Consider the following 13,799-nt stretch of genomic DNA (forward strand, 5'->3'; position numbering starts at 1 on the left):
GGCTCATCCGTCCTGGATTCCCTGTATTTTCAGTTCCTATCTGTACCAGTGTACCTCCTCTGGTCTAGCCAGACTTGCAAGATCGAATTCAAGTCTATGGTTGCTCAGTGTCAGTACCAACTTGATAGCAATGAGTTTGAGTTTGGGGTTGACTCCTTCTTGGGGGCTCCTGACTGTCCACATAGCTCTGACCACTACCAGCTGTCCCTGGTCCTGGACTTGCTCCATTCTCCTTAATCTCCCACAGCCAGAAGCAGCAAGAAGAATCTCCTTACTCAACTGCATTAAGAGTTTCCTAGGGCAAGGAAGGCTGGTGGGTAATGGGAGCTAACGACAATGAGTACATGGAAGGAGAAGTGTCCTAAACTCGTTTGTGGTGATGCTTATACAACTCTTTTAAATATGATTAAATTATTAAAATATACAATATGTGAATTTTATGTCAACAAAACTGTGACTAATAATCACAACAAAAGAATCTACTTGACCTCTTCCCCTAGAAGAAGGCAATACAGAGGACAACACTGAAGATATAGGCTGGGAAGACACTGGTCTGTCCAGACCACATGGGGGAGAGAGAGTGAGGGTACCTCATTATGGCCCACCATGCCCCAGAGACAACGCCCCTGCTTCGAGCAGCCAGTGCATAGAGAGGACCGTAGGGCTGGCCCCACCACGAGACACAACGTAACGGCACTGACACCAAGCGCTATGGGGGACAACACTGGAGACCTTGTGTGGAAATGTACCTGGTCTGCCCCATGCATAGTGGGGTGAAATGTGAAGGGAGTTCAACTGAGCAGCCAGGGGAGCAAAGTAACCAAGTCCCCAAGCAGTTCTGAAAACAGACTTCTGACTTGGGGGACAGGGCTTGGCACCTCATCAAACTTGATCAGAAAATGTACATAAGGGTCAGCATACAGATCTGGAACTATCTATTGGTTTTTGTTTGTTTGTTTTCCTCTTGTTTATTTTGTTTGTTTGTTTTTATTTTGACCGATGTCTATCTATATAAGACAGGAAGGATGAAAAATCCCGAGGAGAAAACTATGGACTGGCAGTTCTAGGGGGATATGGGGGAGGCGGAGGTGGGGAATGAGAGCTGGAAGCCAACAAACTCAGAGATAAGGGAACAACAAGGGATGTACAATTGAACGCGAGGAGAGCGTATAATGCCCAGTGGGGCTTGATCAAGATCAATGTATCCAAGAGGAAATAATGAGAGTCAAATGGAGGGTAAGCATGATAGTGGAATAGGAGGAAGGTGAAAGGAAGTAGAGGGAAAAATCAGAGTCAAAAGCTACTTATAGAGGTATAGCTATAGGCATGTATATATGTAAATATATTAAATTATAATGGAAAGGATAGAGGCCAATGTACATATATTTATATGATAAGTATTAAGATAGAAGATGGACTTTAGGCTTCTACTCCAGGCCTCCCTTAACACAAGAAAAACTTTTTTCTTATAACCTGGCACTCTTTGATACTCACCTTCCCGACACGATTGCTGAAGACAATATGGGTGCATAAGCAAATGTAGTGAAGAGAGCAGATGGTGCCTGGCTATCAAAAGATATAGGGATCTTAAAGGCTTGAAGTCAAACAAGTGGCCATCTAGCAGGGAAGCAAATAAGCCCACACGGAAGAAGCAAACCAGCCTGTGTGATCTTGAGGTATCAACGGGATCAGGCATCAAGTATGAAAAGATAAAAAGAAAAAAAAAAAACTATACCGATGCGAAGGAGGAGGCTTGGAGTGGAGACCCAAAGCCTATCAGTAGATAATTGGATATCCCCCCACAGAAGCCATATAAGGAAGGGATGATTCAACCAAGGTGTAGTATAGCCCTGATGAATCACACGTCATTCCTCTAGTTCCTGAATACTTCCTCCCCTCCTCTACCATGACCCAGTTCTAACTTACAAATCTGGGCTAGCCCAGAGAACACACACTGGTACAGATAAGAGCTCTCGACATGGAATTCAGGACAGATAAACCCCTCAGGAACAGTAATGGGAGTAGTGATATCATGAGGGTAGGGGGAGGAGTGAGAAAGGGGGAACCCATCAGAAGATTGGATTTATATGGTTCCCCCCCCCCCCAGAGGGGATAAATAACAGAAATGTGGGTGAAAGAAGACAATGGACAGTATAAGATATGAAATAATAGATAATTGATCAAGGATACATGAGGGTAGGAGGGTGGGGAGAAAGGGAAATAAAGAGGAGCTTATACCAAGGGCTCAAGTGGAAAATGTTTTGGAAATGATGGCAATATATGTACAAATATACTGATACAATTGATGTATGGAATGTTATGAGGCCCCCAATAAAATGACTTAACAAAATGGAACAGAAAAATAAAAACATCACACAAGGAAGAGAAAAAAAAGAATCTACTTACGGGCAAACAAGCTGCCCAGCCCAGCCCCCAGCATTACATTCTGAAAACATGCCAGACTTTATGAAGAACATGTTAATACTGCAGGGGTGTTGATTATAGTTGTTGTTGTTCCTTGCCATAATCTTTTCTTGGCCACACAGTAGCTGCCCATAAATATCACACCAAAAGGAAACACCTGGATCAGATCAGTTGTCTGATGGGGATTAGGAAAAGCTGCCTGGTTGATCACTGAAGCAGAATCCATTATGTCGGCACCAACAGAGCTGGGCTTAGATTACCAGTCAGGGCAGGTCCCCGGCCTTCAATATTTTAAGAGAATGTTAGTTTATGTATTGAAAAGACTCCTTCCCAGATACAGGACATCAAGAGCTGCATCGCTGTTCCATATCCTGCTATCTGTCAATCACAGTTTCTCTACACTGCAGCCTTCTCGGCCAGCAGCTCTGTAGAGTGGCGGTGTGTCATGATTCTGCATCGAGGCCGTCCCTGGTGGTAAAGAGGCAGGAGCAGGCACGACTCATCTCAGAGCAACTGCTAGATGCAGATGTTGGGCCAAGATACAGAAACCATGGCAGACATGCCAGGGGAAATGTACACGTGCCAGCAGCCCAGAGTAACAGCGACCTCTTAGCAGCAGGGAAGACCTTAGCGAGTCTTTTCACAAAGAAACCAAACAACAGCAGGTTAAGCCACTCATCCAAGGGCTCAGGTGCTGAATGGAGGTGTGAGAACTAGTAGATCCCCAGTAATGGTCCGTTGCACAGCATTCTAGCATCTTTGGCTGCAAATAATAGTACTCCTGTTGTGGTGGCATAGTGGTTACAAGATGGTCTCCTAACCACAGAGTCAGCAATTCAAAACCACTGCTCTTTAGGAGAAAGGTGGGGCTTTCTCTTCCTATAAAGAGTGAAAGTCTCCGAAACCAACACGGGCAGTTTTGTCCTGTTCTGTACAGTTGCCATGAATCTTTGTTTTCCGTTGGTTGCTGTCAAATCAATGCTGACTCATGGTGAGTTGCTGTCAAATCCAAGCTGACTCAGGGTGGCTGCACATCTACAGAGGAGAATGGTTCCATAGAGTTTCCAAGGCTTAAACTTTTGGACGGAGATCACTGCACCATTCTTCAGAAATGCCTGCTGGGTCTGTTTCAGGCTGCTAACATTTGGGGGCTAGTAATTGAATGCTAACCCAGTGGTTCTCAACCTTCCTAATGCCGCGACTCTTTCATACAGTTCCTCATGTTGTGGTGACCCCCCCACCATAAAATTATTTTCTTTGCTACTTCCTAAGTGTAATTTTGCTACTGTTATGAATCAGACAACCCCTGTGAAAGGGTCATTCAACCCTCAAAGGGGTCGCAACCCACAGGTTGAGAACCACTGCTGTAACCATTTCACTACTAGGGAGTCTTTATAGTACTCCTAAGGGCGGCTTAAAAAACAAGGATATTTGTCTCCCTTAGCAACACATTTGTGGTTTCACATCTGTAGGGTTGTGTTACCAGCTGACAGCGTATGATGGCATCAAGAGTGGTTTGCACAGCTCCACAGGCGCCATCCCTAAGCTGTCACTCTGAATGGGGCTTCCTGAAGTGGGACAGTGGGCAGGTGCCAGATGCCATCCAAGCCTTGGTGGTGTCAGGAACCCTGAGCAACTTCCCTGTGGATCTTTCAGTTTTTCTCTGCTGTTGCAAGGATACAACTCTGCTTAGTAATTAAAAAATGTTTTATTCACACCATTAAAAAAAATAGACGTTGCCATTGAGTCTGTCTGACATGAATACGCTGTATGTTCCGGAGTAGTATTTCTCCATACGCTGTCAAGACTGTGGCCCTTTGGAAGCAGATCGCCAGAGCAGAACTTTGCCCCATGGGCTTTCCAAGAGTGCAAATCTTTTTTTTTTTAAGTCTACATAAAGGATAGATATTGAGATTTAGCTTCAAATAATGTTACCCTTAGTTGATGAGATAATTTTACTCAACTCTTAAAGAATTGTTTTTTATTGAGAGTTTGGTGAAAGTTTACAGAGCAGATCATCAGTTTCCCATTCAATAATGCATGCATACTTTGTTTCATCTCATTGACTGCCATCCTCTCAGTGTACCATCACTGAATCCAACTCCTTTCTGTTTCCTGTTTGTCTTCTTCCTCTGTTTCTAACCCTTCTGAACATGGTCCTTGAGTAGATCCTGGTCTTTTGATCTCAAATGGTTGATTATTCTAAGGGTTGTGGACCTCACTGGTGTTATTGTACTGCCTTACAGATGTGTCTATTGTTTGGCTGAAAAGGAAGCCATGGCGGTGAGTTCAATTCTAGACCTGAAAAACTGATGAAGGGGTTCTACCAGAAAACCTGGTCTCTTTTGTAATTGCGAGTTGTATTCCACATCTTTCTCCCACTCTACGCAATGCCTTCTCTTGTGGTCCTTGGAGAGCAGCTGGTAGTGAGAGTCAGGCACCACCAAGTTCAAGTTTATAGGGTGAAGTTGAGATAGTCCGCTAGCTCATTGAGTTGATGGTTTCCACGTGTCTTTCTGTTTTCATCCCTCTTTTGTCTTCCAGATGAGGAGAGACCAATAGTTGCACTTTAGATGGCTGCTCAGGAGCTCTGAGACCCCAGTTGCTGCTCACCATGAGAGATTGTAGAGCATTGTCTTTGTCAACCTTCTTTATACCAATTGACGATGGTGTTCCCTGAGACCGTGGTCCTGAGGCTCTAGGTAGTGACTCATTCCCTCAAAGTGGTTGGTCATGTCTAACAAGTTTTCTTATCTTTTCCTCCGGCATGCTCACCACGTTTGTAGATACAGTTGCAGCAAAGATAAATCCCCATGTACAAATACCCTCTATCAAACCTGTGTGTGTGTAATTCTACTCTCCCTCTCACGTGTCCATCCACACATCTGCTTGTTGATAGCCATTATTGCAGGTCTGTGTATATAACAGTGTGAAACTGTGGTACAGCAGCATGTCTTAATAGAAACAGACGGCCACATCTTTTTCCCATGGAGCGTTTGAACCACAAACCTTTCATTGGTAACTGAACACTTCATCACTATGCCACCAGGGCTTCCTTACTTTTTTGCCCAGAAATGGATCATGTGGATGTGACCATCTACAGACCAGTCATTAGTTGAGGGCAACGCAACGGCTAACCAGCACAAGCTTTCTAAAGAAGGGTTTTCTACTAGCAAGGCCCATGGGGTAACGATGTTGGAAATACAACTTAGGGAGGGTGAACTATGTTTTCAGGTGTATGATGCTGCTCTAAGAGAAAATGAATGTCAAACGCACCCAGAGGACACATCACAGACTGAGAGAGTTACCTCCAATTTTCTTCCCCTGTGTTTATGAGGTTGACCTTTCCCACTGCGGAGGATGGCAGCTCTCCTGGCTCGGTCTGGCTTTATGAGCAGCATGCCCTTTGTGTGGGGGAAGTGTAACCTCTCCCCACTACTGCTTCAGCAACTTTCCTGATTTTCTATGAACAGGTCCAGATCCTGTGGGGTTGTTTTCTGGGTGAGCAGGTGGAAGCACGCGCCTTCCCCTAGCTGCTTCCAGAGTAGGTAAGCTGCTTCTCTAGAAACCAAGGAGGAGGATGGCCCGCCCCACACAGCAGGCCAGACCAGATGCCTTCCAAAACCCACAGCCACTGCCTCAGCAAGTATTTGAGTTGGGGGATGTCATAAAGGCCACTCTTCTTGCCTTCTAGGAACTGCCAGGAGCACTGGTGACCTAGGAGATTAACTTCAAAGTTACACTCTCCACCCTCTCCCTGGGGCTGTCAGCTCCTGTGAAAACTTGCAGCCTTAAAACCCCACCAGGGCAGTTTTACTCCAGGCAATGAGCTCCTTGGAGCCCTCTTCGAATTCTGGGTTCCTATTGGGCTGCTAACTGCAAGATGAACAGTTTTAAATTCTCTGGCCGATGGTTGGGAGAAAGGTGAGGCTATCTGCTTCCCTAAAGATTTACAGCTGCAGAACTCCAAAGGGAACAGTACTCTTCTGTTCTCCACGGTCACTCTGAGTTGGAATTGGCTTCATGGCAGTGCCTCTGATTTTAATGGAATTCCTAATGACTTACACTCTTTGTGCATCAGTGAATTAATTAAAGATGTTGAAATTATATGATCACCAAAACGACAGTGGAAACCCAGGGAGCACGGGAAGCGGGGAAACCAGACCAAATGGATAAAGCCCACCAAGGGATGGATGGTTACTTCAGAGGCCATAGGTCCCTGCTGAGGAGAGAGGGAAGTGACGCTGTGGGGTTGCCCAGAGCTCTGGGGGCACAGTGAGTGCTGCTACAGATGAGAAGCTCTTGCCAAAGCGGCCTAGGCACACCTCCAAAGAGCTACTGGTGCTAGAGGAGGGGATGCCAAACTATTTGTGAAAAAATGAAAGGAAAAGTAATGGAATTTTTTCACACACTTTTTGACATCCCCCCTCATACATAATCCTTGGGGGAAACAAGGATGGCCTTTGGAGTACCACTTACCAGGAAAAAAGTGGATTTTCATGGGCAAGATTTCTTTCAAAGGTCTTAACAAGCTTTTCCTACGTACAATTAAGGGGCTTACCTCCTGGCCACCGCACACTCTTCCCTAACCCCAAACAGAAGAAAACAGAAAGTGAAATTCTTAAACGTGTAGTGTTGCCATCTCCTCGCTCTTTTCCTACATACTATTTTATTATGTTTTAGATGAAACTGCAAATGAAGGCTCCCATGAACCATTTTCTGAATGAACTGTTAGGTACCAGTACAGTTCCCAGTGTCTCGGTATTCTCATTTTCTTTCTCTTCTGTTTCCACTAGCTTCGCTTCCCTTCCTTGCCGTCTCTTCTTTGCGTTTGAGTAATGGATGACCATTTGGGTTGATGTAGTTGATGGTGTAAGGGAGTACTGTACCCAGGGGTGATAGTGGTTATTTTATAGGTCAATCTATTATTTGGATGAAAGAGGACCTCCAGAAATTGTTTCCGTTCCAAGTTCAAAGGATGCGTGCTTTAGCTTGGGTTGTCTCCAGGAGTAAAACCAGGGAAGCATACAACTAAATAGAGAGAGATTTATTTCAAGGAAATGGCCCATGTAGTTGTGGAGCCTCGCAAGTCCCAGATTGGTGGACCAATGTCAGGATGGATGCTGATCCAGACACAAGTGAGTGTGTGAGTGAGTTGAATGGGGATGTGGTGGGAACTACATCCTTCAAGTCCTTGATGGTGGTACTCATGGCTTGAACCCCTCCAAGAATGTGGTATAGCGTTTGCTTTACTGTTTTCCTAGGTGAGGGTAGTACTAATGGCTTCCACTGTTGTTTTTTCAGACCATAATTAGTCCTTATTCCACATGTCAGGAATCTACCCATGCACGTGTGTATTCCAACGATACATTCTAGTATGGGGTGAATTACTGCACAGTGGATTTGGGTCCCACTGGGAGATCGACTTGAGCTAAGATTTTGTTAATAGCCTGACTTCCTGCACCCCTATTCTGGTAGGTTATGGTGACATTTTGGGTCCTTGTAATTAGTATCTATTCCAAGCCAATGTCCCCAAAAGTCTAATTTTAATTTCCTTTTCCCCAGTGGACAATCGCTCTTGTAAAAATGGCTGTAGGCCCATTTAGAAAGGGTGGGAGAAAAATTAACAGTATACATTTTTGGCAGTATCATGAGGCTCTTCCCAAAGGGGACCCAGTCTACCCTTCATTCAAAGGGTGTGGATGTTAAATTAGTTTAAGTCTGGGGATTCATTGTGTGACCATAGTTTTCTATTTTGAAAATTTGGGTAAGAAAGGCATTCAGATGACCGAACATTCTTTTGCTGGTATAGTTGAAGTAAATGATTAGGCTTCCCATTTATTTCCAGCCTAGGGACACAATGACTAGCCGCGGGCAAATGTCCTTAAGACTCAGACTTGTGATTATTGCTGCAACTCTGCTATGCATGCAGGAATCACACTAACCTTGTTGAGTATGTGCTAGTCATTCCCATTGTAGGAAAATGGATTTTAATTCATTTTAATTCATTTAGGACAGTGCACCTTCACAGGCTGCTGGAGTCCCCTTCACACACTTGTCCTCTGGGCACTCCAGGAGTGAACCTGTGAGTTCAGCCTGATAAATCCACTCTCACATGCCTATTTCCCTAAGCCCCGGCTACCTTCCATGGCACTATACCAGGGAGGTCTGGCACTTCAGCCTGACTGATTGTAGGTCATCTGGTGAGCCCGGCTTCAGGGAAACAGTAAATAAATGATTAGATCATTTTGGAACCTCTCAAATGGAACCTTTAATCAAAGAGTGTTGCTAAATCAATAAACTCAGACTGACCCATCTCTGTTTCTTGAACCATTATTTCATACCTTTAATATGAAGTCCCCATGAACATACCCCAAGTTTCTGTTTATCTAGCTTAGAAAAATGAAGCAGTTCTTCTAGAGTGTAGGATACTTCTTTATGGGTGACACTTTTGCTTTACCTCTTTTGGAACTTAAGTCCAGTTATAGAAGCTGAATTTGTGGTGGGAGGAGTGTGTCATAGGTACATTCAGAGACGGCTTATAAAGCATGTGCTTCAGATAATGTCCTACACCGGGAGTCAGCACTTTTGAGATGGAAGATCCAATCCTGGCCCTCACAACAATTTAAAAATTACTCAGGAGTCATAAATGTCTTTTTACAAATGAAATCACCATTATCGGAATAATATCCTTTGAAATTTCTCAGTTTTATTTCAGAGCCACGTACGAGGGGGTACCAAAAAAAAAAAAACCAACTAATTTTTTTTCTCAAAGCTATGTATTTAAGCATATTTTTACTTTCTTTTTTTTGAATTATAATTTTTTTTAACAAAACAACCCTATCACCTTCTCCATTACACTTAATACATTTGTCAAATCTGAGAATCTAGGAAAGATTTTTCAAACTCATTTGTTTGGATGGCTGATAGCCGCATCCCTCGTTTTTTTCTTCACCTCGTCTATGTTGACAAATCACTGTGCTTCCGTGTCCCTCTTCATTCACGGGAAAAAGAAGTCGCATGGAGCGAGGTCAGGCGAGTAAGGTGCAAGAGAATCATGCTTTATTTTTTTGCCAAAAACTAGCACACTGAGATAACAGCATAGGCAGGTACATTGCCGTGGTGGCAAAACCAGTGCCCCATCTGGCACAAGTCTGGCATTTTTTGTTGCACACTGTTACACAGTCTTTTCAGAACCTCTAATAGAAAGCTTGATTAACATTCTGACCTGGTGAAATGAACTCCAAATGCACTATGAGTGGACATTTTTGTCCATTCAGGAAGTCGATGGGCATGCAGATGAGGTTTGTCATCAATGAATATTTCACCTTTTTTGAAACCACTTGTGCATTTGGGTTTTTTTCCCATAGCACTGTCCTTGTAAGCTGTGTTCAACATCATAATAGATTCTACGGCATTTTTTCCCCAGAGCAGGAAACAGAATTTCACAGCCACATATGAGCTCTTAAATTGGCCATCATAAAAATCAAAGTTCAAGCCAACTTCTTTTATGAAAAAATTCAGTGTGACCAGAGAGAACCTTCCCGGGTGATGCCACTGGGTGCACTAACTCAGTGTTAGTTGCTAGATACTTATTTGCAGGGGAAAAATGTGTACTAGAAAGCTCCACTCCGCCTGCGCAATTCTGGATTTTTTTTTTTTTTTTGGTACGCTCTTGTATACCAAAAGAGGCACACATGACTCTCAAACTAGTTTGCAAACCCCTGCCCTAGACAATGCTCCAGGTGCTGCCCCAGGCAACATCTGAGACAGAAACCACTTAAACTCAGCTGGGTTAATCTCATCTGATAGGTGTGGAAAGAATAATGGTGAGACGCCAAGACGCAGACCGACCGCGGGAGCGTGAGAGGAGCCGCGAATTCTGTTTCAAGGCAGCGCTGACCCTCCAGAGAAGACACAATGAGCAAGGCTCATCCGCCCGAGTTGAAAAAATTTATGGACAAGAAGTTATCATTGAAATTAAATGGTGGCAGGCATGTCCAAGGGATACTTCGAGGATTTGATCCCTTTATGAATCTTGTGATAGATGAATGTGTGGAGATGGCAACTAGTGGACAACAGAACAATATTGGAATGGTGGTGATGAGGCAATAGTATCATCATGTTAGAAGCCTTGGAGCGAGTATGATAGCTACATTCAACATTCTATCTACATCAGTTGTTTCTACGCACCCCGCTTTACTACAGTGTAAAAATGAGGCTATGTACATTTTTCACGTTCAATTTTTTTGGTTAAATAAACTTTTATAATAGTAAAAAAAAAAAAAAAAAAGAATAATGGTTTAGCAAAGATGGCTTACAAACATGGAATGATCTCTTTGGATGGGAGCAGCAGGGCTGGTTCTTTTGGCACGAGTAATTCTACAGAAGTAGGGCCTCCAGGCCTCCAGCTTCCTGATTAGCTGCCCATATGTTTTTGTTTCCAAGTTTTCGGTTCCAATTTTTTTCCTAATCCACTCCGGGTTGCATTGTCAGTTGGCATTGTATGTAATTCAGCATAAGCCTGGGTTTCCTTGTCAGCAACATCAGCGCTAACGCTGTAAGATATAGGCTTTCTTTTGGGCATAAGCAACAGTGTTCAGGTCCTGTATGTGGTGTACATGAGGGGTACCCTAAAAACCTTACACTCATCACTTTCTTTCACTGTTTTCTCTAACAAAAGGACTGTCGAGCAGCTTTTCATTCCAACACAATTGTTGCAAAGTATGATATGTACGGTAGCCCAGACGCTTCTCTCTCACAAATATTTGATCTATTGGGGATAACATTTTCGTATTCCTAGTATAGCCTCATGCCATGATTGTTGGTAGGTGCTGTCGAGTTGGTGCCCACTCATAACTACCTTATGTACAACAGAACAAAACACTGCCAGGTCCTCCGCCACCCTCATCATGTTCTTACCTTTGACCCCATCGATGTGGACACGATATCCATTTTATGGACGGGCTCCCTCTTTTTTCTGACCCCTCTACTTCACCACGCATGATGTTCTTCTCCAGGGACTGGTCTTGCCAGACAACATGTTTCAAGTACTTGATTCAAAGTCTCACCATCTTAGTCTCTAAGAAGCACTCTGGCTGTACCTCGACCGAGACAGATTTGTTTGTTCTTTTGATCAATGTGCTTTGCTAGCACCATGATTCAAATGCATCAGTTCTCCTTCGGGCTTCCTTAGTCAATGTCCAACTTTCACATGCATGTGTGGCAGTTGGGAGTCAGGTGCACCTTAGTCCTCCAAGTCAACACTTCCTAAAAGAGAGCTTAGGCAGCAGATTTAACCAATGGAATCCGTCAACTGCTGCTTCCATGAGCACTAATTGTGGACCCAAGCATGATAAAATGCTTGACAATTTCAACCTTTTCACCATTATGATGTCACCTACTGTTCTGGTTGTGAGGATTTGGGTGTCTTTTCACATTGAGTTGTAATCCATACTGAAGGCTACAATCCTTGATCTTCATTAGTAAGTGCTTCAAGCCCTCCTCACTTTCAGCAAACAAGGTTGTGTCATCTGGGTATCACAGGTTGTTAATAAACTTTCCTCGGATCCCCATCTTGCACTGCTTTTTATATGATCCAGCTTCTCTGATGCTTTGTTCAGCATACAGATTGAAAAGGATGGTGAGAGGATACAACCCTGATGCACACCTTTCCTGATTTAAAACCACGCAGTATGCCCTATGCCATGCGAGCAATGTCATGTTCTGGGATTCCTATTCTTCTCAAGGCTATCCATAGTTCATGGCAAGAAAATGGCTCATCCAGTTGTAGAAGCAGGTCAGTCCAGTCTCGTTTCATATCCATGGCTTAACTGGAGTGTTTCCCTGACTTGACTAGCTTCACAGGCTGCGAACCCAGGATCATGAACACTACAAGCCACTTTCTCTTTGGGTCCATTTAAGTAGTGCTTGGCAATCTCTAGAATGAGCTAATGTCTGTGTCGTTGATTAAAACTACAGGAGTCCCTTCACGAAAATGTTGGAGAGGCTAAGCTGAAAGCATTCCTTCCTCTTTATAGATAAGTCTTTGTAGGGTACCCTAGAACAGATTTACCTACAGCCTCTGGATCCCCCCCCCATTACCTCTTGGCTGTGAGGCTTACTAGGAAAAGCTAGTCAATGCTTTTTGAAAGGTATCTTATTATTGAAAATTTAATTTTCTTCTTAGTAAGTTTACCTTTATGGGGGTCAATTTCAAAGATTAGGTTTGTGGGTCAGGAGTATATGTTGGGGTCCCAGGTTGAAAATCTTTGGGGAAGGGGAGTAGCCTAACCTTGAGGCACTGCCCTTGCACATTTGGTTCCCTGTGTCAGAGAACATGGCATCAGGCTAGGGCCCTGGGCCAGAATGGATCCTGGGGCCCCTGAGCACAGGGCAAGGCCATCTCTTCCCTTGACATGGAACAGGCCACCAGCCTTCATTTGAGAGGAGTTTTAGAACAGGTGTTCTTGGACCAGTTACCAGCAGGTTTCATACTTACAGATATTCCACATCTACCCCCATCTGGTTACCTGGCAGCAGTGGAGTTGCTGCTAACCACCCCCTCCCCAGGGCCCGACCTAGCTTCACATTTTGGGGGAGGAGATGGAAGTCAAGCTTCTGGTTTTCATTAGCCTGTCCCCGAGGTACTGAAAGGCAAGGCAAGCTGTGCATGCAGATATTGCCTCTGCTGTAGTTTATGGACCGGATCTGGTGAGGAAACTGGTAATATACCCTAAAGCAGCAGTTCTCAACCTGTGGGTCATGACCCCTTTGAGAGTCGAATGAGCCTTTCACAGGGGTCGCCTAATACATCCTGCATATCAGATATTTAATTATGATTCATAACAGTAGCAAAATTACAGTGATGAATTAGCAACAAAAATAATTTTATGGCTGGGGGTCACCACAACATGAAGAACTGTATTAAAGGGTCATGACATTAGGAAGGTAGAGAAGCACTGCCCTGTAAGGTTTTGAATGTTCACCAATGCTCAAATCTCAATCATGCTGGCTGGTCCTAAAGCAAAGAGCATTTGATAAAGTTGACTGTTTGGAGTTGGAATTTTAAAAGGCACCCGGGTGGCATAGTGGTTGTTACCCAGTGGACTGCTAACTGCAAGGTCAGTAGTTCAAAACCACCAGCTGCTTCTCAGGAGAAATGTGGGGCTTTCTTCTCAGTAAAGAGTTAAAAAGTCAGGGAAATCCATAGGGGTAGTTAGTTCTACTCTGTCCTTTAAGGTACCTATGAGTCAAATGGGGATTGATGGCAGAGTATGTTTTTGCCATATAAAAACATTTACAAATGTGTTAATTTCTAAAAGCAAAAGCAAAGCAAAACCCCCATTTATTTACTTTTCCATGAAAAAGATTGC

The 13,799-nt window shown here is 43.9% G+C and overlaps 1 protein-coding gene and 1 pseudogene across 8 annotated transcripts in view; both read left to right on the top strand.

Moving 5' to 3' along the window:
- Nucleotides 1-10,703, top strand: part of LOC123521245 — a 23,606-nt pseudogene extending 12,903 nt beyond the window's left edge.
- The window catches only part of ST3GAL6 (ST3 beta-galactoside alpha-2,3-sialyltransferase 6), a 112,840-nt gene that overhangs the window by 87,890 nt on the left and 11,151 nt on the right, over nucleotides 1-13,799 (top strand). The window contains exon 1 of one of the 8 annotated variants that reach the window (XM_045286229.1): nucleotides 12,204-12,223. The exons of the other annotated variants lie outside the window; for them this stretch is intronic. The gene's annotated coding sequence lies outside the window, so the exon portion shown is untranslated. Of the gene's footprint in view, nucleotides 1-12,203; nucleotides 12,224-13,799 lie in introns of those variants that run through there. 8 annotated transcript variants of the gene reach the window in all.

Source organism: Echinops telfairi, unplaced genomic scaffold (genome assembly GCF_000313985.2).
Source record: "Echinops telfairi isolate 266 unplaced genomic scaffold, ASM31398v2 ScPeMD7_6;HRSCAF=24_1, whole genome shotgun sequence".
Classification (NCBI taxonomy): domain Eukaryota; kingdom Metazoa; phylum Chordata; class Mammalia; order Afrosoricida; family Tenrecidae; genus Echinops; species Echinops telfairi.